The 22,476-nt window shown below is 42.6% G+C and overlaps 1 protein-coding gene across 1 annotated transcript in view; it reads right to left on the reverse strand.

The window, feature by feature from the left end:
* LOC122400059 (putative tyramine receptor 2) overlaps window positions 1-20,592 on the reverse strand; it is a 47,549-nt gene extending 26,957 nt beyond the window's left edge. Inside the window, exon 1 of the mRNA XM_043401266.1 lies at window positions 20,531-20,592. The gene's annotated coding sequence lies outside the window, so the exon portion shown is untranslated. The remainder of the gene's footprint in view (window positions 1-20,530) is intronic.
* Between the last annotated feature and the right edge of the window lie 1,884 nt (window positions 20,593-22,476).

Here is a 22,476-nt window from a genome sequence, read left to right on the forward strand (position 1 = left end):
CATTTTTCCGGCCAGCGCAAACACGCGATTGTTGTTTCCAAATCCGAGGCGCGTGCTGAACGTGCCAAATCACCCTGGCGTCGCACCGCTGCAAATCGAACACCGATACTGGCGACAAACTCGTCTAAATTCCGATGGGAACGTTCGCCAGGTCGGAATTCGAGCCGCCATTTTGGTACCGGGTGTCAAACGAGCTTTATTTATAGGGAACGAGCAATTGAAATACTGTTTTTTGATAGAAATTTGTATTGAGACTGTTCTTTGCGAGCTTTTCGAGGTGAAATATTATTTTTTGAATTTATTTAAAATTATTTAGTGTCCTAATATAGATAGAGAATTATATTAATTTTTTATGAAAGGTTTTGGAAGTGAAATATTGTTTTTCGAATCTACTCAACAACTATAAAGTCTTCCAATATAGATAGAAACTTAAATTTATTTTTTTATTATGCTAGCTTTGGAATTCGAGCCACCATTTTGGTACCAGGTATGAAAGAAGCATTTATAGGAAACCAGCAATTGAAATACTGTTTTTTGATATAAATTTGTATTACTACCATTTTATACGAGCTTTTAAAGTGAATTCTCTTTTCTCCTAACCTATAACTTAGGTTATCTTTCGTCTCCCATCACATAATAGCTACATCTAACCTCAATTCCAGAATCTCGATTGCATCGACTCCGAATGCATCTCTAATAAGATCTAAAACGCTTCGAAGCTATTCGATTTTGGGGGATGTCGCTTGTGGTTCCTGCGGGCCGTCCCTTCTCGTGTAAAATCCTACCGCGGGGAACCCCCGTAAGATGACGAGATCGTGAAGCATCGATTCCGAGGAGTTATCGTTGGTCCAGCAATGTCGAATTCGCCCTTTGCAAACCCCAGACCCATCGCCTTTACGCGAACGTAAATATGCTCGGGGACCCGTGGTTCCTCGAGACGAGGGTGGGAGGTGGGGGTTGCGGGGAGGGATATATCGTCGTCGTTGTTTGTAATTTCCCTTGGCAAAGTTTTGAGCGTCGGGGAACTCCAGGAGTTGGCAGTTTCGGCCCCAACGGGTACAAAAGGGGGACGTTTACGTTATTACCGCGCAGATAATGCAACAAGGATGGCGACACTAATTGCCCGAAAAACACGCTACGCCCACCGACTAGGACACGATCGCGAGCATCCTCCGTGAAATGGGTTAGAAAACGATCGATGCTTCCATAACACCGTCTCTCCACGGCGTTAAGTACTGTGAATGTAATTAACGGCTAACGATGCTCTTCCGGAAAATCGGCGCCGAGATACGCGGAGAGGAGACCGTAGGAATGGATAAACAACTAAAAATTACCACTGAAGAAGGAAAATAGCAATAAAATGATTGTAAAGAGTCTCCAGGGACTAGTAAAATAAAAGTTACTATGGGTTAACCCTTAAATGGATTACTGGCGCCACTGCAAATTTAAATTAATAATTGTTTAATATACAAAGTGTTCGACAACATGGGGCAAAAATGAAATGCTATATTCTGCAGACCAAAATAAGACGAAAATCAAGAATAGTAATTTGTTGATTGAGGCTCCGTTAAAAAGTTATTAACAGTTGCACCTCTACTCAAGTTGTCTATCTAGAGACGCCACTGTTAATAACTTTTAAACGAGCCAAAAGGCGAGAAATTCTATTCTTGATTTTCGTCTTATTTTGGCCTTTAGAATCCCCCACTAAAATTTTTCCCAAGGTCGAGGCTCCGTTAAAAAGTTATTAACAGTTGTACCTCTAGATAGACAACTTGCGTAGAGGTACACCTGTTAATAACTTTTTAACGGAGCCTCGACCGTGAGAAAAATTTTAGTGGATGATTCAACAGGTCAAAATAAGACGAAAATCAAGAATAAAATTTTCTACCTCATGGCTCGTTAAAAAGTTATTAACAGTTGCACCTCTAGATAGGCAACTTGCGTAGAGGTACAACTGTTAATAACTTTTTAACGGAGCCTCGACCGTGAGAAAAATTTTAGTGGGGGATTCTAGAGGCCAAAATAAGACGAAAATCAAGAATAAAATTTTCTACCTCATGGCTCGTTTAAAAGTTATTAACAGTTGCGCCTGTACGCAAATTGCCTATCTAGAGGCACAACTGTTAACTCTTTAACGAGCCACGAGGCAGAAAATGATATTCTTGATTTTCGTCTTATTTTGGCCCCCTGAATCCCCCATTCCTTTGCCTAATGGCGTCGAGCACCCTGTATGCCAATATAACTATTTGAGAACTTATTTTTCTAAATGCTTCAAAGAAAAGTTGATTAGCGTTTACTAAACTACTAAAAAACAATATTAAATAAAACAATTTAAGATTGTGAGTCCACTTAAGGGTTAAAAAAGAAAAATGGCGATGGAAAATTGTATTTTTTTCATTTTTGGAGGATTGCAAAGGGTTTTCCAGGCCGCAACGGAATACTTTGCGGTCGTTTTGCCCCGCCGACGTTATTGTTCCCCTTCACGGCGAATTAGACACGTATCGGCGCGGTGTAGGTGTTCGCGGTTCGATCATACGCGAAACCAGTGGGTTCGAAATTGTCAAACGGATTTCACTCGTCGTTGGCTCGGTTGCAATTCAATATCCGCGTATTAGTCGCGGAAAAGGCGGCTGCAATTACCGGGGAAACCCGTGCCACGGCGTCTTCTAATCCGCCCCGGCATCGAGAGAGTCGTAGAAACGTGACTCGGCCGGGGGAACGTTAAACACACGAAAATAGTTCGGTATTTTACGAGTAGAACTCGCGACGAATATGACCGTGTTTAAAACGTATCGCGGAGGGTCCGTAAGGTCTGACATCGTTTCGCTTAATAGCTTTATCGTGTCGCTGGCTGGCTTTCCGGGGGCGATGAAAGCGTTACATTTGCACGCGAATGTTACGAAGGGTTTCAGTTGTCAACGACTGCCAGGAAGTTAATTTTATTTGAAGTTTTACCCGTCGTTTTTCGTACCGCGCGCGCGCGCTCTTCCACGATCGGTAATTTGAATTTCGCGCCGTACGCGACGAAAAAATTATGAAACTCGACGGGAGGCTTTTTGCGTCCAATGGCGTAACGCGTCGCGGGGGAGCCGCCATGTTGTTGGTCGCTGACGTTCGGGGGATTATCAAAGGGAATTTCAAAATAAGAGCGGTGCAACGCCACGACTCCCAAAGAGGATTCGAGCTTCCCTTTTGATGCACTTTATCGCGGTGCAAAAATTGCACGTTTCAATAATATTTTTGTGCATTGAGAATTAATTTGCAAATGGCGGAGGCTTGTGTCGCTTTTAAAAGCTTCTATTATGTGCAAAATTTTACAGTTTTTTAAAAAATACTGTCTAGAGACTTCGTGAGCGATTTCTGGTGGTAAATTTACAAAATGGCGGTGAGAATGGGGGAGGATATTTTAGAAAAGTAATTTGCAATACTTGCACTATGTATGAATGAAAGAAAGTAGAGAAATAGACTTAATATAATAATTTGTATTTTGCTTCATAATTTTCCAAAGCAAAAATGTAATATATTTTGTACACTTTTGTATATTAAGTGCATTGTTGCTTGAAAATTAAATGCATTAATATCTGCAGTTTATAAGTGGCTCAAAATTATTCTAAAACGTTCCTTGTAAAATGTCTCATAAATTATGCCAGCGAAATTTTTGAGTAAGACACTTTCTATCAATAATAGAGCCGAGATATCGCGTCCATTACGTCGGTACCTGCGAGATCACAATAACGAGATATCTCTGGTAGCATTATTCCAACGACATCGTAAAACCGAGATATTTCGAGGCGAAAGGGTTAACAGCGTTTCATAAATTTACTACGAGACACCCATTATATTCAAAAAGATCCTTTTAAAACTCCCTCTTACAATGATAAGAGTCTAAGTTAATATCTTTTACGCGAAATTGCTGAAATAAAAAAAGATTTTTCAAAGATATTCACCCCTTGTACTCAAAAAGATTCTTTCAAAATTTCGTAATAAAATTGAAAATTCTTAGCTGATATTTTTCACACTAAATTATCGAAATAAAAAAAGACAAAAAAATTCTTTTAAAATTTCGAAATTATTATTAAAAATTCTAATCCAATATTTTTCCGAAATAAAACATTTTTCAAAGATATTCAACCCTTATAATCAAAAAGATCCTTTTAAAAATCCATAATATAATTAAAAATTCTTAAAAAAAAGATATTCACCCTTATACTCGACAAAATTCTTTTAAAACTTCATAATATAATTAAAAATCCTTAGCTAATATTTTTCACATGAAATTATCGAAATAAAAAAAGATTCTTTGAAAATTTAGTAATTATTATTAAAAATTCTAAGCCAATATTTTTCACGCGAAATTACCGAAATAAAAAATTTTTCTAAGGCTATTCAACCCTTATATTACATTACTGGTGACAGAGGGGGGGGGTTGGCTGTCAGTGGCAAACTTCCTCCGGAAAATGAAATTCTCGACGTTCGGCAATATCGAACGAGCTGTCTCTAAATGGAAACTACAGAGTCCGGGAAAATGAATCGCGGGCCCTCGTTTCGGTATCCGCAGCTGCTATTTGTCATCTTTCTGAAAGACCGTCGATCAAGAACGCTCTCGACCCTCGTTTCGCGACACGCGCCTCGATATCGACCCCGAATCGTCAAAGCAGCCGCGGCGAACTTTGCATACCCACGGTACATACGATTATTAACGGTTGCACGCGTCGCGTATGGTTGCAATTTGTTGTTGTAAGAACACTGGGGGGATAAACAGGTGGTTTACGACGCGACATACTACGCATCTAGCCGACGAGACCATAGAAAGTCGAGCTACAATGACGATGTCTACGTTAACGTATTTGCAACACTGCTTAACACAATTATAGTTTATTTATTTGAGAAGAAATTGAAACGATAGGCACTCGAAAAAATATATAATTCATTGGAAATAGAAGCTTATTAATTCTAGTATAGAAAATGATTTTTTTTTAAATTGTATTTTGGGTATTAATTTTATAATTTTTTATTAGAAATTGTTAATGCGAGATTTTGACTCCTTTGGTGGTTCTAATGTTAACTATGAATGGAACAAATGCAATGGAAATGTTTATTTATTCTCTTATAGAGAAACACAATAAATATTCAAAAATTCCATTCAAGTATTAATTTTATAATTTTTATTAGCACTTAGTAATGGGCCATTTTAATTTGTTGTGTGGTTCTAATGTTAACTATGAATAGAACAAGTGCAATGGAATTTTTTATTTATTCGCTTATAGAGAAGCACAATAAATCTTCAAAAATTCGAGTATTTTATAATTTTTATTATTATAGAAATTACTAATGGGTCATGTTGTCTGCCTTGGTGGTTCTAGAGTTAACCATGATTAGGACAAATGCAATGGAAATGTTTGTTTATTCTCTTATAGTGGAACACAATGAATATTCAAAAATTCCATTCGAGTATTAATTTTATAATTTTTATTAGCACTTAGTAATGGGTCATTTTAATTTGTTGTGTGGTTCTAATGTTAACTATGAATAGAACAAGTGCAATGGAAATGTTTATTTATTCGCTTATAGAGAAGCACAATAAATTTGCAAAAATTCGAGTATTTTATAATTTTTATTAGAAATTATGAAGGGGTCATTTTGTCTGGTGGTTCTAATATTGAAAAGAAATATTGTTAAAATATTTTTTTTATCCGGCAGAAATGGAACTACTGTCTTCCTTTAAAGAATCGCCTTTCCATGGATCGTATCGCCAATAATGGACCACCCCCGGGCGGATATATCCGGTTACTTATGGCACCGCCTCTTGAGAACCTGCTATTCGATAATGAAACATTTCCAGGTCAGCGGAGGATTAAAACCGCCACATATTGAGTGTAATTTATTATGCCGGGAACGCGACGAGCGTTGAGAATCTTTAATTCTATAATGCGCGGTGAAGAAGAGTCGCGGAGCGAATGAAAACGCGGTATAAAGAAGCCCGGAAGAGACAGAGCGGTTACGGAAATAAGACGAACGTCGCATTTATTATTTACGCCCCGTAAAACGAAACAACGTAGGAAACGGTGGTCGTGAGACCTTCTCATTTACGATTCCCCCGCGATACGAGTTCCTTTTTTTCTCCCCCCTCCCTCTAACCTCTTTTTCGAGGGTTGAAACTTTTGAACTGTCGAGTTGCAAGATTTCGTTGAAGGAGTTTGCGTCGCGAAACATCGTCGAATACTCTACAAACAACGAAAGCTCGACGTACGATTTTACCGCGGTAAACATCGACTTGGTTTCGATATCGATATCTCGAGGAATCGATTAGTCTCGATGATATTCTCGATATATCGATTCTCTTCGATATCTCGAGGAATCGATATAGTCTCGAAGATATTTTCGATGTATTGATTCTCTTCGATATCTCGAGGAATCGATAAATCTCGAAGATATTCTCGATATATCGATTCTCTTCGATATCTCGAGGAATCGATATAGTCTCGAAGATATTTTCGATGTATCGATTCTCTTCGATATCTCGAGGAATCGATAAATCTCGAAGATATTCTCGATATATCGATTCTCTTCGATATCTCGAGGAGTCGATAAGTCTCGAAGATCGATACATCGATTCTCGTCGATATATCGAGGAATCGATAATTCTCGAAGATCGATACATCGATTCTCGTCGACGCAACCGCGAAATTCAAACGAAAACCTTGCTCCCCGTAATCAGGTGACTAATTTCTCGTTCGAAGAAATGAAATAGAAATATTTTCTGTAATTTTAATGGACGACTGTTGAAATTCGACGTATGAAGAAGAGTGGGTTATCGTGAAAGATAGATATTTCCATTTGGAAATATTCGCGGCATCCTTCTTACTCCGGATTCAGGCCCTGTTTGCCATTCAAGTAACGTCCCCGAAGCGCGCAATCGCCTCCTGCGTGGCTCGGATCGCAACTCTCTCGGGGCTCGTTCCTCAAGCATATTTACTCGCAAATGTACACACGCCAGATATCGGGGGATACCAATGCACTTTACCGAAATTCTTCGGGCCAAAATCCAGAGACGCGAACGACGCCAGGCGACACGTCGCATATCGTCAAATATTTTCATCGGGAAATATTGTGGAGGACGCAGTTTGCTCGGCTTATCTAGAAAACCCTGGCGATAACATCGTTTAACTTTAGCTCGTGCCTCGTTGTCTTTCACAATTACATTCACAGAAATCCATAACCTCGATTAACCTAATTTACCGAACCAATATCTGGCAGACATTTTTCTGCAAGTCAAATATTTCCCTTGAAAAAGGAGCACCCGTGCACGAAAGTTCTATAAACATTTTTATCTCATGCAACATTGAAAAGAATTACTATCGACATTTCAAGCTTTAAACCGAGGTCAGTCCCGCGGGACACGCTGTGTTACACGTTCCGAATATTGAAATACGCTCTCTATTTTCTAGTATTCCGAGCTTGTCGTTGGGATCTTGATCCAACCATAATGGCCGAGGGAACAGACAAACAAGTTGACTCCTCGCCAAATCCTTTTCCATTCCGTTTGCCCCCATCGAATTTTCAACGGGAGCACGCGGAGACATGCCTCCTAGCTGTCGATACAATTTCTCGCCTAACCGGCACACAATTTTTCGACCGATCGAGCGTGCAGCAAAGAAAACACGACCGCCATATTTCTTGGGACCATACAAGAGTCAGACAAGCGTTTCATGGTTGGATATTACGGGTTTATAGATTCTCCGGGAGTCTTCCTAACAAATTTCCTGACCGTATTACGGGCGACATTACTTCCGCTATATAAATGCTTTTATTCGCCAAGTAGTTTACGAAGAATCGTAGAAATACGATAAAAATTCCTAGCAATAAAAAAAGTAAATACAGGGAGCATAGGGTGCAACTGTTAATAACTTTTTAACGAGCCATGAGGTGAGAAATTTTATTCTTGATTTTCGTCTTATCTTGGCCTCTAGAATCCTTCACTAAAATTTTTCTCACGGTCGAGGCTCCGTTAAAAAGTTATTAACAGTTGTGCCTTTAGATAGGCAACTTGCGTAGAGGTGCAATTGTTAATAACTTTTTAACGGAGCCTGGACCTTGGGAAAAATTTTGATGGAGGATTCTAGAGGCCAAAATAAGACGAAAACCAAGAATAAAATTTCTCGCCTTTTGGCTCGTTTAAAAGTTATTAACAGTGGCGTCTCTAGATAGACAACTTGCGTAGAGGTACAATTGTTAATAACTTTTTAACGGAGCCTGGACCTTGGGAAAAATTTTGATGGAGGATTCTAGAGGCCAAAATAAGACGAAAACCAAGAATAAAATTTCTCGCCTTTTGGCTCGTTTAAAAGTTATTAACAGTGGCGTCTCTAGATAGACAACTTGCGTAGAGGTACAATTGTTAATAACTTTTTAACGGAGCCTCGACCTTGGGAAAAATTTTGATGGAAGATTCTAGAGGCCAAAATAAGACGAAAACCAAGAATAAAATTTCTCGCCTTTTGGCTCGTTTAAAAGTTATTAACAGTGGCGTCTCTAGATAGACAACTTGCGTAGAGGTACAATTGTTAATAACTTTTTAACGGAGCCTCGACCTTGGGAAAAATTTTGATGGAAGATTCTAGAGGCCAAAATAAGACGAAAACCAAGAATAAAATTTCTCGCCTTTTGGCTCGTTTAAAAGTTATTAACAGTGGCGTCTCTAGATAGACAACTTGCGTAGAGGTACAATTGTTAATAACTTTTTAACGGAGCCTCGACCTTGGGAAAAATTTTGATGGAAGATTCTAGAGGCCAAAATAAGACGAAAACCAAGAATAAAATTTCTCGCCTTTTGGCTCGTTTAAAAGTTATTAACAGTGGCGTCTCTAGATAGACAACTTGCGTAGAGGTACAATTGTTAATAACTTTTTAACGGAGCCTCGACCTTGGGAAAAATTTTGATGGAAGATTCTAGAGGCCAAAATAAGACGAAAACCAAGAATAAAATTTCTCGCCTTTTGGCTCGTTTAAAAGTTATTAACAGTGGCGTCTCTAGATAGTCAACTTGCGTAGAGGTGCAATTGTTAATAACTTTTTAACGAGCCACGAGGCGGAAAATTGATATTCTTGATCTTCGCCCTATTTTGGCCTCTAGAATACCCCATTACAACTTTTAACGAATTAGAATCGAAATGTTATCATTCTAACGAACCTTAACTGGTAAAAGTTGTTGCAACGCAAGTTATGTAATTATTATTGTATTCCCCTATCTGGAGGAGTTAAATCGCGGTTAATTTCGTTAAGGAAATTATATTTCCGAGTTCGTAATTAAATTTCGTAATTACTTGAAAGTTTTCTGTCGGGAGTCGCTGCGGGGACAGCGTGGAATTTACCGGTTCGCGTTTGAAAAAATGTTCAACTGCGACCGTAAAGGTGTTGTTCGATGATAACCGACAACGATGCGTTCCTCGTTAACGTTTGTCATCTGACAAATCCCAGCGCTGCGACCTCCGGGATGGCCGACATTGACGATCCATTACTACTTGTGCCTGACAAATCCCTGCTCCACGCTGTGACTACTTAATGCCCGACATATGCCTTGTTAACGAGTAATTACTCGGTTCGACCACCTACAACGCAACTCAACGTTCTACGGAATCCATAAAAATGACCATTTGTCGTGAGATAAAAATTTTGTTACAGAGTGTATCGTCGTGTAATCGAACACTCGGTGTGTTTTACTACGCGTGACGAAGATATCGGTCACAAATAATAATCTGGAGCCCCGAGAAAATATGTACCGACGCCATTTTCACTGGAACGCAGTCCACGCGTTATCAATTGCTACTTATCGGACTCCATAGGCCGCAATTGCTATTGATACGCGTCGAGTGTACGTCTGATAATGAATAGTGAGCCCCGAGATTCCGGAAAATATCGATTCACGCCATTTCCCGCGCTTTTCCTTCGATCGACAGAGAACCTAACCTAGAAAAAGTGTTACCCGATCGCGAAAGCTACCTAAAACAAACGAATCGTGGAAACCACCATTTCAACGTACATATAAAATGCATTCACCTTTCGTAAATCCAGTCCACGATTTTCCCCCGGACTGGAGACAGCTGGAGGGGAGGGGGAACCTTCGTCGCTACTTGTCAACTTGACGTATGCTTTCCATTATAAAGTTTCGGGCGTCGTTTGATTCCCTCAGCCCTCCCACGCTTCTCCATAAACTTGCTCGCCATAACTCAAACAATAACGTCGTTAGAGGACTTTCCCGGTGCCGGTGAAGCAAGGAAAAACGCTCGTCAATTACGCGATGGCGAAAGGGTGGAAAAGAAAAACCGAACGTATCGTAAGGTAAAGAAAAAGAGAGAAAAAAAAATGAAAGAAACGGAGGGAACGCGATCAAAGGCCCCCCTCTCCTCCTCAGTTTAAAAGCAATGCACTCTGGTAATTAAAATCATAATTTCCGTAATTACTCGTGGCCTGTTAATGCGTCTTATCGAGCACACACGCCATCTATTATCCGTTCCAATCAGTTCAAACTATCCTCGAATCAAATAACAGTTTATATTTTCACGAGTCTCGCGACTCGAAGACCCTTGTTGGAATGTTCGACTAATTCTACAAAGAGGTTAAGCAAATGGCGCTTAAACGAGTGGAACAGGGCTGCGAAGGTGGCCCATTTCGTAAAACGGGAACAATCGGAACGAAACGGTCGGAGATTCCCCGTTTCGATACAATCCTATGTAGTTGCGCAAGCATTTCAGCTCCATTGCTTTTACGGGGAAGCCCGAAACTGGGCGTGCACTCTTCCCGCTGCACTTTTACACCAGACAGGATGCCCCAGTCTATTCTTCGCCTTTATGCACGCGCATTTACATGCAATAGATGTTTCAACGTCTTTTGAACCTGGAAGAGCAATGGCTACGCAAACGGAGACCTTAATGGACGTTTCCTAACCTTGCTTTCGATGTAAATCGATTAATTAAAGTTCCCTCCGATCTTGATTGAGCCAAACAAACCTCCATTCGAATCGTATCGAAAAATACTTAGTCGTGTTTGTCGAGTAGAATCGTGATTTAACGCTTCGCGAGCGACTCCCTTTCGAAGGGCCAAACGAATTTGCTCGAAGACAATTTAATACGCTGGAAGGGTTGCAGCTGGCACGGAGCTTCTTTGAAAATGAAACTCGTCGCTCGAGATCGGAGGAAAGGGGGGGGTAAAAAAAAGCTGGCAAAGCTCGACAGCGTTTGGAAATTCGTGTTCGCGCGGTCTACTCGACGGAACTCGACGTTTATCACCGTTTCGCCGTGACGAGCGGAATAATTAATTTCCGTGCCATTAATTTCACAAAGTATCCTCGTAATCTCACGCGCACGCCAGCTATTTCGTATTCCATAATTCCCCGCCCGGAAAGTATTTCATAATGGAGCGAAACGCGGATCATCCAAGATGGCCGCCGGGAAAAAAAGGAACTAGCAACAAAATCACGATAAAAAAGGAGCATAAAGGGGTCGAAGGGAAAAAGTAACGTCCGATGGGCTGATAAAAAGCTAGTTTAGGCGCTTAAAAAAAAAGAAGGTGGAAAGAACGCCAATGGCGGATTATCCAAACCGGTTCGTAAGTTTCTAATTACATAAAGGCCCTTTGGCTATTGAAGGAAGAACGAGGAGGCGAGGAGCGTCTCGAGGCTCAAGTTCAAAGCGTCGATTTACCAACACCCCGTCGCCGGAAGGGTAGTCGCGATTTAACTTTGACCCGTCAGCCGGAAGAGAAAAGAATCCAGGGGGGTTTTGGTCTGTGCAAGGCCAAAATTAGCTAACGCAAGATCCCATCGACGATTCAAATAAATTAAATATTTTTAACGCGGTGCACCGATGATCGATAGCTAATAACTGATAGCTGATATTTCGCTGGTTGGCGTAGACATAAAATATACAATGCATGTTAAATAATGTAAATTATTATAATTAAACGCTATTTGATCCGAGCATATATTGCATACATTGAACAGATACCATGGTTAACAGTAGAGCTACCAACAAGTACAGTGTATTCATTTGCACCAGAGGAATTAATGAAAATAGCAAATGACTGACCACTTCTGGTAGTGCTACTGTTGACGCATGAAGCCTGCTCCCAATCGCGACACCGAGTATGTTTTCATTGACACGTCGACGGAACAGTGACCCAGGCCTTGGGCAGCCAGCTCCGAGCAGGTTTGACTTTGCAACTAATGAATGAAATTGAGGGAGGCGGACAAACGAACCCCCACCAGCCGCAAGTTAAACTGCGAGGCGCGTGTACACATGGTCACGTGCCCCGACCAAGTTAATTCAGCGAGTTATTATCAGGAAAGTTTGGTGTTTAAGTTGACGGTGAGCTCCGCGTCTAATTGTATCGGCAAATTTCCGCCACGCGTTGATTCCGTAAGAATCGATCCGCGTGCCGGAATCGCCTCGCGCGTAGAAACGCGACGAGGAGCCGGATCAAGAGGGGAACACGGTGTACCAGCGGTTAACCGTGCCCGACAACTCGGATACAATGCGGAAGAGCCCACGCAAAGCAAACTTTTGCGGGCAAATTAATGTTTCCTTTACACATGTAAAGTAAACTACGTCTGCTGGCTGGCAGATAAGCGTCGCGGGGGTTCCTACGACCGCCGGGATGAACTTTTCATCGCGACTTCCTACGCCGGTATTCCAGGGAAAGAGCTGCTCCTCTCAGCTTGACGCTACTGGCTCTATACAGCGGATATCTCACCTCCCAAGGACGATCGAAAACACAAAAAATAGGGGGAAAATTATGGAAGAGTCTATAAATGATGGATGCTTCTGTAAGTCTGAATATTTGAACCTTTTAAGACTGAGGCAATCAGCACTGGAGTCACTTTGTAGTCCTCTTTTTGTGCACTTATGAATGCAGAATAATACAGCGTGGTTAAGTTTTGTTCTTTCGCTTCCTCATGAAGGGTGTTTACCTATCAAATAAGTAGATAAATAAATAAAATCACTTCTATCTATCTGTGTTTCTGCCAGTGTTGATTTAACTGAAAATATACTTTGTAGTCCTCTTTTTGTGTACTTATGGATGCAGAACAATGTAGCGTGTATAGTTTTGTTCCTTCGCTTCCTCATGAAGGGTGTTTACCTATCAAATAAGTAAATAAATAAATAAAATCACTTCTATCTATCTGCATTTTTACTAGTATTGATTTAACTAAAAATATACTTTGGAGGAATCTTCTTTTGTGCACTTATGGACGCAGAACACTATAGCGTATATAACTTTTGTTCCTTCGCTTCTTCATGAAGGGTGTATACCTATCAAATAAGTAAATAAATAAAATCACTTCTATCTATGCTAGTATCGATTTAAATAAAAGTATACATTGGAGCAATCTTCTTTTGTATACTTATGGATGCAGAACAACATAGCGTGTACAAGTTTGATCTTTTCACTTCTTCATAAAGGGTGTGTATACCTATCAAATAAGTAAATAAATAAATAAAATCACTTCTATCTATCTGTGTTTCCATCAGTGTTGATTTAACTAAAAATATACTTTGGAGTAATCTTCTTTTGTGTATTTATGGACGCAGAATGTATCTTCTAAGTGTGCATGTAACCATTCCCCTTTTTATTTGTTCGCTTCTCCCTAAAGGGTGTGTTTACCTGTCAAATAAAGAAATAAATAAATCAAATTGCTTCCCCGCCATTGTCGATTTGAAAGTATACTTTGGGAATGTACCAAGTATCGACGCAGATTGAGCATTCATTTTCGACCGATTAAGCACTCCGGGGAGAATGGAACGCGATACTGGGGGCTTCCCAGGAAGCTGAATTTGCGATCGAGAGCCGGCTTTTCCGACGATAATGAGATCTCCAGTCGGCGAACCTGACATTCCCTCTACCGCGGAGATAATGGCGAACCGGAATGGGTCCGCAACATTTTCGGTTTGCCGCGTCTCTTCGCGGCGGGATCGATTTTCGCGCGGGTAATTTTCCGTCGTATTGTCGTAACCGCCACCCCACGTTCAGTCGAAAAGTTCCCCGGGAAATCGGGTAACCCCCCGGTTCGAACCATATTTCCCAAATAGCATTATACACTTTCTCCATTATGTTTTCGATTATAAAGAAAACCCACTGTGCTTCGAGAATGCTTGGATGTTCGCGTACCAGCCGGAATATTCATTGTACGCGAGCGAATACGCGCTGATAAAGTTTTAGAAACTTCCTGCGCAAGAAGCACGTTCGTACTTCCCGCCAGAATATCCATACTTAACCTAAAAACGTTGCTTCTTACGGGGGCTTCCCGAAATTAACGAACTAACCAACTCAACAATATTCACTAAACAATTATCTCGAAGAGGGCACAAGTTCCAGTAATGGCGGCGTAACGGGACTTTTAGCGCGGGAAAAACGGTGGTTCCCCGCCGATCGTCCGCCTTTAGCAAATTTTAGAACGCGTTGCATCGACCCAAGCACGCACTTCCGACGTTTGCATTAATTTACTTCCGCCTCGTGCCCCGTGAAAGAATTTTAATTCGGTGAGCTTCTTATCTCGACGAAGGATTAATTAAAATTTTTTTTTTTAATTAAAGAAACCTGGGAGCCCATCTGGCGGTTGTTCTTTGCATTAATCTCTGATTAATCATTTCGCGTGCACCTTCGTCACGCTTAATCGAGAGTCGAGAAGCGGCGGGGATTATCGTCTCGAAGCAAACCGCGGGGATTCCCGCGTTTGTGTGCACCGAGTCGCGATCAAAAGACAGAAACCGGGGGTAAAAAGAGACGAGAACCGTCGAGCGACTTTTAATCAACCTTTGGGAGGACGGCTATTTAGCGACGCCGTGTTACCGGCTCGCTGGAAATTAACTTCGCGTAATCGCCCAAAGAAAACACAGTCGTTCGATCATGGAAACGGCCTTTCGGATTTTCTAACCAAAAAAAACCAGACGTTTGTTGATATATATGAAATACTGTTTTATAAAAAAACATGTTAAAATGGAGATTGAATGCCCCTCGAGTTTAATAGCCGTGTGAAAATATTAGGTAACGCGGGAACTAAATTTCTTTTTAACCAGCCGTTTCAGTTTTATGGCTTGTCCACAGGGAAGATCACAGGCGATGGTAGGTGCGAACGCACTATTAACCTGTAATTGCCTGCCGTTACGTGAAATTTATGCGACCGCTTGTTGAGTTAGGGAAGGCTGCGTCAGCCGCCATTTGCATATCCGACGCCAGCAACGAATCGAGAAGAATGAAGTCGCTATCGAGCAACGGCGAATTGACCTTCTCTTTGAAATCTACTCGCAAAGTACCGCGGACAGATCGATAGAACCGTACTTTATCCGGGTCGAACGGGGAACAACTCGAGCAATCGATAATCGAACCTGTTCGATTATCCGAATGGGGAAGTCCCGACAGATGCGTGTTATTTCGAGACACGACAGCTTTTATTTAAAACTGTCAATGGCGGAATCTAGACTGTAATGGGGCGAATAAAGGAACGATCTCGAAAGTAATTCGCAGTAAACGAAGTTCCGTTTGTTTGTAGCGCGACAGATTGATTGGTTAGAACGTAGTTTATCGAATGGGGAACTCGAGTAATCGATTATCCGAATGGTCGCGTGTTGTTTCGAGACACGTGTTGCAATATCGATCGTGCGATTTTTAAGACTCTTGATGATCGAATCCGGATCGTTCGAATGGAATAAAAAAGCGATCTCGAAAGTAATTCGCAGTAAACGAAATTAGTCTTTGGTCCGACGGTACGATTCTGCTTCAGGTGCCTGGGCAAACTTGCCAGGAAGAAGACACAAAGGTTACGGAGAGAGGACGAATAAAGACGCGTTTCGTTCCAGGGGAGGGGAGGGAGGGGGTGAGCAAATATTTACAACAGAGTTACGTCCGCTGTCTTTCCGCCCGAGCAGCGTAACAAGAGGAAAATATTAATTCTGATTCGTCTTTTGGCGTTGCTCGTATCCGTGGGCAACGGTTCCTAACAATTGCATCCATAATACGTATTTATTTAGCGCTATTTGCGCGGCTTGAATGAAAATTAATGGTACGGAATTGGTCGTGACCGAGTACAATCGACGATCTATCAACGGTCGAGAGACACTTGAGTTACCGCTCGCCTTATTAAAGCTATTTTAATCACGCAAAACATGCCACTATTTACGTCCTTGTTCTCGGGACGCTTAACAGACCTCGCGTCTCGTTACGTAAATAACAAATGTTCGTCGATTGACAAAAATCTTTGCACCTCTCTCTGATCCTAGAGTTTACAAATTACAGGATCGTTGGAGGTTATGTTCATGTTTTTTACCAGAGTACAAATGTAGCTAAATTGTATGGAAAGTTTAACAAATTAAGAGTAAAAAATATGAAAGAAAAATGAATCTGGACGATCCAAATGACCAAGTTTATAGGTTAGGAGAGAAATAACGTAAATAAAAAATTACAGGATCGATAGAGGTTAGGTTTTTACCAGAGTATAAATGTAGCTATATCAAATGGAAAGTTTAACAAATTAAGAGTAAAAAATATGGAAGAAAAATGAGTCTGGACGATCCAAAGGACCAAGTTTATAGGTTAGGAGAAAAATAACGTAAATAAAAAATTACAGAATCGATAGAGGTTATGTTTTTATCCGAATTCAAATGTAGTTAAATCAAATGGAAAGTTTAACAAATTAAGAGTAAAAAATATGAAATAATAATGAGTTTGGATGATCCAAAAGACTAAGTTTATAGGTTAGGAGAGTAAATGATCTTCTGGGATAGAGGGTGTTGCGCAAACGAGCAATATAGGAGCCCTTTCGAGCACACCAGACCCCGGTTGTCCGATTTGTCTATCCGCGCGCGACCGTCCGCGAATAATAGAACGAAAATGAGAATTCGAGGCGAATTACGGAGGCATCGATCAAACACGACCGGATTTTTCATCGGTCGCGGGGCGATACGCGGCGCTGCGGGATCATCGTTGGGGCGATTTTTTAAAGAATCGCCCCGGCTAGCGATATTTACGCGTTTCCGGCGACTGGCTCCTACACGATCGGTTATTTATAAAGCCGTTCACGATAATCAATAACCTATGCCGCTCTCCCCTGCACGGCGAAAATTCAACCGACACCTCGAACACTTGCAAAACCTTTTCTCGAACGGTTGAACCCGAGGGGCCGAAGAATATTTTATCGAGAGTGCCTAGAGAAAGTGACGGCGACGCGCAAAACGGAAAATTTCCAGTCGTAGATTCGCCAATGGCGGGCCAGAAACGATACGGGGAAGTTTATCATCGTAGTTAGCAAAATTCCACCCTGTATCTGTATATTAAAAACACAAATATACAGAATTTTACGTTCCAAGTGCAATATTAATTGTTTAGAATAGGGGACTCCCCACAGAATTTTACAAATATCTCGGAAACTAAGGCCCAATGGGGGTTATATGTATAATACAAAATTGTTTAGAATATCGAGCTCTATAACATATCTAAAAATCATCCAAATCGGTGGTGAGTCCCCTAATCTTAAAATTCCAGAAATTTTTCTTTGACTACGCAGCCATTTTGTTACGTGCTTACATAAATTGTTGTCTTAGCAATGGTTTTAACAGCCGAATGAGTCATAAAACAAAGACAATTTACTGTTTCAGTAAAATTTCATAACGGGGGTTCCCCCGACAATTTTCTGCCAGTCTCAATCGCTCGACTCAATTCCTGGAAGCACCTTGCACGGTTAAAACGCTTGAAATTTCGCAGCACTTGGCGAGGAAAGTGGTATCAAAGGGAAGTTACGCCTCTTTAAACCGTTCAATTTGCGCATCTACCCTTTCTTTTCTATCCGCAATTTAAAAAGGGAAATAGGGCTCGTCCCAGATTCGCGACGCGGTCCCGTACAATACAATTTCTTTCGGGCTTCACGCGATCCAAGCTCCCCCGACGTTTGACACGGGGATCGCGTCTTCTGGAAAATGGACGATCGCGGGGGCTCTTGGAGCGTGCGAATATTGAAATTGAAAGCGAAACGCGCGTCGTTTCAAAGCGACCAGGCTCCTGACGAAGCGACAGCCGCGCAACTGAACTTTGTTTCGCCGCGGCGGAGAATACGGGGACTCCCTCCCCCCTCCCCGCCGACCGGCCAACCGAAAAGTATCTTCTTTTTCTGTGCCATTAATCCGGTCGCGCGGCATAAAGCCCGCGGGCGAGCGACATACAAGAATAGCTACAGGAATCCTCCTAACGAGACAAGACGGGACGAGCATTATTTCCTGTCGGCGAAAAATATTCCCAGCCGTAACAATGAAATATCTATTCTTCGAGCCACGAGATACCCTCGCCGTGCTCGCGTGGCGCATCCGCCGAAGCGTAACGAACCGAAAAAGGAGAACAGCAAGATGTTATTTTCTGGACGTTTGTTGCCTCAGTTTTCCTCCATTATTCTCCACCGCGATTTTCCTCTGATCTCTCAGCTCTGATCGATATCAGTATCCTAACCTAAACACCATGGGGAAAAGACCGAGATTTGAGGTTACTTTTCGTTTACTTGAGCGATTTTCCTTTGATCTCTCAGCTATAATCGATATCAATGGGTTCCTAACCTAAACACCGTGGTGAAAAGATCGATGTTAGATCCGAGATTTGAGGTTAGTTTTCGTCTACTTGCAAAATTTTCCTCTGATCTCTAAGCTCTGATCGATATCAGTATCCTAACGTAAACATCATAAGGGAAAAGCTCGAGGTTAGGTTCAAGATTTGAAGCCAGTTTTCGTCTATCTATTTTGTCCCCCGCCATTTTTGCTGGACGACTCTTTTATGTTTTCTTCACATACAGTTTTTATTGCAACGATACACCGAAACGGTCTGTTTCCTTTATGCCGTCGAAACGAGGAACGAGAAACGCTTTTACCGCATCGATACACGTCGTGAATATGGATCGTTCTTTAACGAGCTTCGAGCGTCACGTAAATTCGATTGATTAAAAACCCTCGAATTAACAATCACGTTAACCCTGCCTACTTCCAGCGTGCTTAAAACTTCGAAAACGTTTACGTAAGAAAGTAGCATGAATCAAAGTAGAATAAAACCAATACGCACCCGTCGATCGACCATTATAAATACTCCGACTTTTCGACGAGTTTCGTTCCCTTCGTTTTCTATTAACTTTTCTGCCTCCGCGGGTCAAGAACTTCGAACACCGACGGTCGTTAAAACGACAAAGTTCCTCCAATCTGAGAGAATCAAATACTTCCCTGTCCCTAACGTATTCTCGTAGACCCGAAACAAATATCGATAAAAGTTCCATTTCGATCCGTTCGATTTATCTTGGTCTTCTGGTTTCGATTCGGGGAACACTGGTCCGTTTCGGCGGTTAACCGCGCGGGAACGTCGGAGCGAGATTTAAACAAGCGGCCGCCGAATCTCCCAACAAGAAGATCGGTCCCCACTGTCGAGGAAACGAGGCGAAACGTTTCTCGCGCGCTCATCAAAAGCGTCTCTTTCAGGATCCGCAGGAAATCCGGCATGCAATCCTTTCGCGCTTCTTCGATCTTCGACACAGAGACCGGAGAACACACACAGAACGGCCTTAATCATTTCACACGTAGTCTCGGGATGTGTACACAAAACGACCCTACCGGTAGACGAGGGTAAACGGAGAATTCAAACTACCCAAAGACCCCGCTTCGTCCACTCTCTTTCCCTTCTGACCCTTTTCCCCACACGTCCTAAACACTCTCCAAGAGACAACTGGCATCCACAGCAGCGCCCACATAGGTGACCACGCACTCAGCTGGCCTTTCAACTTTTTCAACTTTGGTTGCCAATGTGGGCACTATTGTGGGCACAATCTTAAACTTCACACAATACCCAAATCACGTGCAATAAAGATCGAAACACAATTTATCGCGCGCGATCGAGACCCGACAGCGGCGACTCACGATCGAAGAAATTCTATAAAACGACGCTTCCGCTTCGACAGAAAGGAGGACGCACCGAAGATGCATCTAGCTCCTACGATAATAACTTCCTCCCTCGAGTCCCGGTTTCTTTCCTTTCTCTTTTTTTTTATAATTAATCGATAACCGGTCGTCGATTGCACGTCATTCCGTGGCAAAGATCTCGGAACAAAGAAAAAAACGAGCAACCTCGTTCTATTAAAAATTTAGGATAGACAATCCTCCAATGTTTGGAGACCGGTTACAAACTAAAATAAGATTGATCGAAACACCTCGCGGATGGTTAATAGTGAACCGCGTGAAAACAGATAACAAAGAATGTGTTTTTTTTTTTAACTTGTCACTGGCTAGGACGACGGACCAACGGTGACACGAGAACGCACAAAAACCATAATCGAGCAAAGGGGGTCCCCCCACGAGACGGAGATTCATCTCGCGGATCTATCCGCCCGTAGACACGTTTTGTTTCGACGTCGGGAGGCGCGGGTGACAGCGCTCGGGGGTGCACAGGAACAGTAGCCGGCAGTCACGCCGGGGTAAATGGAGAGCCAATTTCTCGGTGGATGATAATGAATCTCGCGTACCTGAGATCGGTTGATCGGTGGTGCAGGGCGCGGCGGCATGGTCCCGTCGCAACACAGCGCCGTTCGACGAGCACTGAGCAGCTATTCTGCGCCAACAGGGTTGCGTCGACGTCGAAAAGACGTGAACGGTCGCCCCTCGCCCCTCGTCGTCCCCTTGGCCTTCCACCACCCCGCGTACTACCGACGCCGCTCTTCAGGGTACTCTCACACGTATCTCACCATCCTCACCCCTCCCCCTACCCTTGTACCCGTTGCGTTCTTCCTTCTTCCTCCCACGGGGAAACCGCATCCCCCTTTGCACTCTTTCCTGCTTCCACCCTCTGTCTCCGGCGCCGTTACGTCCTCGAGGCTTGCCACCCCCGTGGCACATGCGCGGGATCCCCTCCCTCCCCTGTCCGACAAAACTCTCTCTCCTCGCGTAGCTGCCAGAATTGGGAAAAACGGGCCGAGGAACAAGGAAGAGGCTACCCGGAGGGAGAGGGGACCATCCGGAGGGCGGTATTTTCTGAAAACGTATGTTCCCTCTTTCTGTTTCCATTTTTCGCTGCCCCCTCCCTCTCTTCCCCACCTTTACTTTACTCTTTTTTACCTCCCTTCTATTTGTATCCTTCGTCTCCTCGCTTATGCTCTCTACGGTCATACGCTTAAGGGCAAGGTACAAATAAATTTCAGAAGTTGTGCAGGCCCGCGGGAAGCTCTGCCGTCGTTGGTATTTGCAATTCATGTGTTTTGGCTGGAGCGTTTCCAGTGGACAGATGGCTACGGGCACGAAAATAATTGTATCAAACTGTGGTAAACAAAACATGGATAAAGGAAGGGGAGATCCTACTTGGGAAGTCACATTCCTTGGGAACTCCATCCAGAGGTGGTGGTCATAGTCATAGCACACATGAATATTCTGCAATCATATGCTTTGTTTGCAACGTCAGTATCTGCAGGGGATAGTCACCTATGGCTGCAATAGTTATTGTATTAGATAACAATAATAAAGAACACAAATAAAGGAAGAGAGATCCTGCTGGGAAAGCCACATTCCTTGGGAAGTCATCCAACAGTGGTGGTCATAGTCATCGAAGTCATAGCACACAGGAATATCCTGCAATCATATGCTCTGTTTGCAACATCAGATAGACACCTATGACTGCAATAGTTAGTGTATTAAACAATAATAAACAACATGGATAAAGGAATAGAGGTCCTGCTGAAAGAGCAAAAGCCAAATATCTTAGGAGCCTGATCTAAGATTATTTTTGCTTCCACGTCCAGCCGTGAGGCTCTTTTTCCCATCTCCCGGGTGACACGCGACGTCGAAGCGCATCTCTGGAAACGCGTGGTTAAATCCTCCGACCCCGTAGCCCCGGCGTCGTCCAAGTTTAATTCGATGAGTCTTCTGTTTGCTTGCGCTTCTGTCTCCGGCAGGGATTTCCGGAGGCTTTTGTTGCTTGCTGCAGGCGGTCGCAGATTAGAATACGCGACGATTCGTCACGGTTTTACTGCTTCTGTTTCATCCGGCCCTCCGCTACCCCTATTCTTTTTCTTCGTCAATTATGAGCGCGCTGCTGGTTATGAAATGTAACTTTTATTATGGCCATTCGGCGCACTCCGGATGCCACTAAAAGCTGGACGATTTTCTCGGTGGATGATCGCGTCCAGAGTTCAGCCGGAATGCACGCTGCGCCATTTGAAGCCACCCTTGGCGGATGATGGACCCTGCAAGAGAGAAGAGTAGTCAGTAAAAGGAATGACAAACTCTTCAATGTTTGATGTTTTCCAAAATCATAGAGTAAAGAGTCTTGTGCTATAGTTGTACAGTCCAATGTCTGCTCTATCTGTAGCCCTGTCCCCTGGCAAACAATGAACCCTGCAAGAGAAAAGAATAAAAGGAATGCAAGTAAATGTGTGTAAAAGGAATGACAAACGCTCCAATGTTTGATGTTTTCCAAAAT

The sequence above is a fragment of the Colletes gigas genome, unplaced genomic scaffold, assembly GCF_013123115.1.
Source record: "Colletes gigas isolate AHSC1104 unplaced genomic scaffold, ASM1312311v1 Colletes_gigas_Sc00015, whole genome shotgun sequence".
In the NCBI taxonomy this organism is placed as follows: Eukaryota; Metazoa; Arthropoda; class Insecta; order Hymenoptera; family Colletidae; genus Colletes; species Colletes gigas.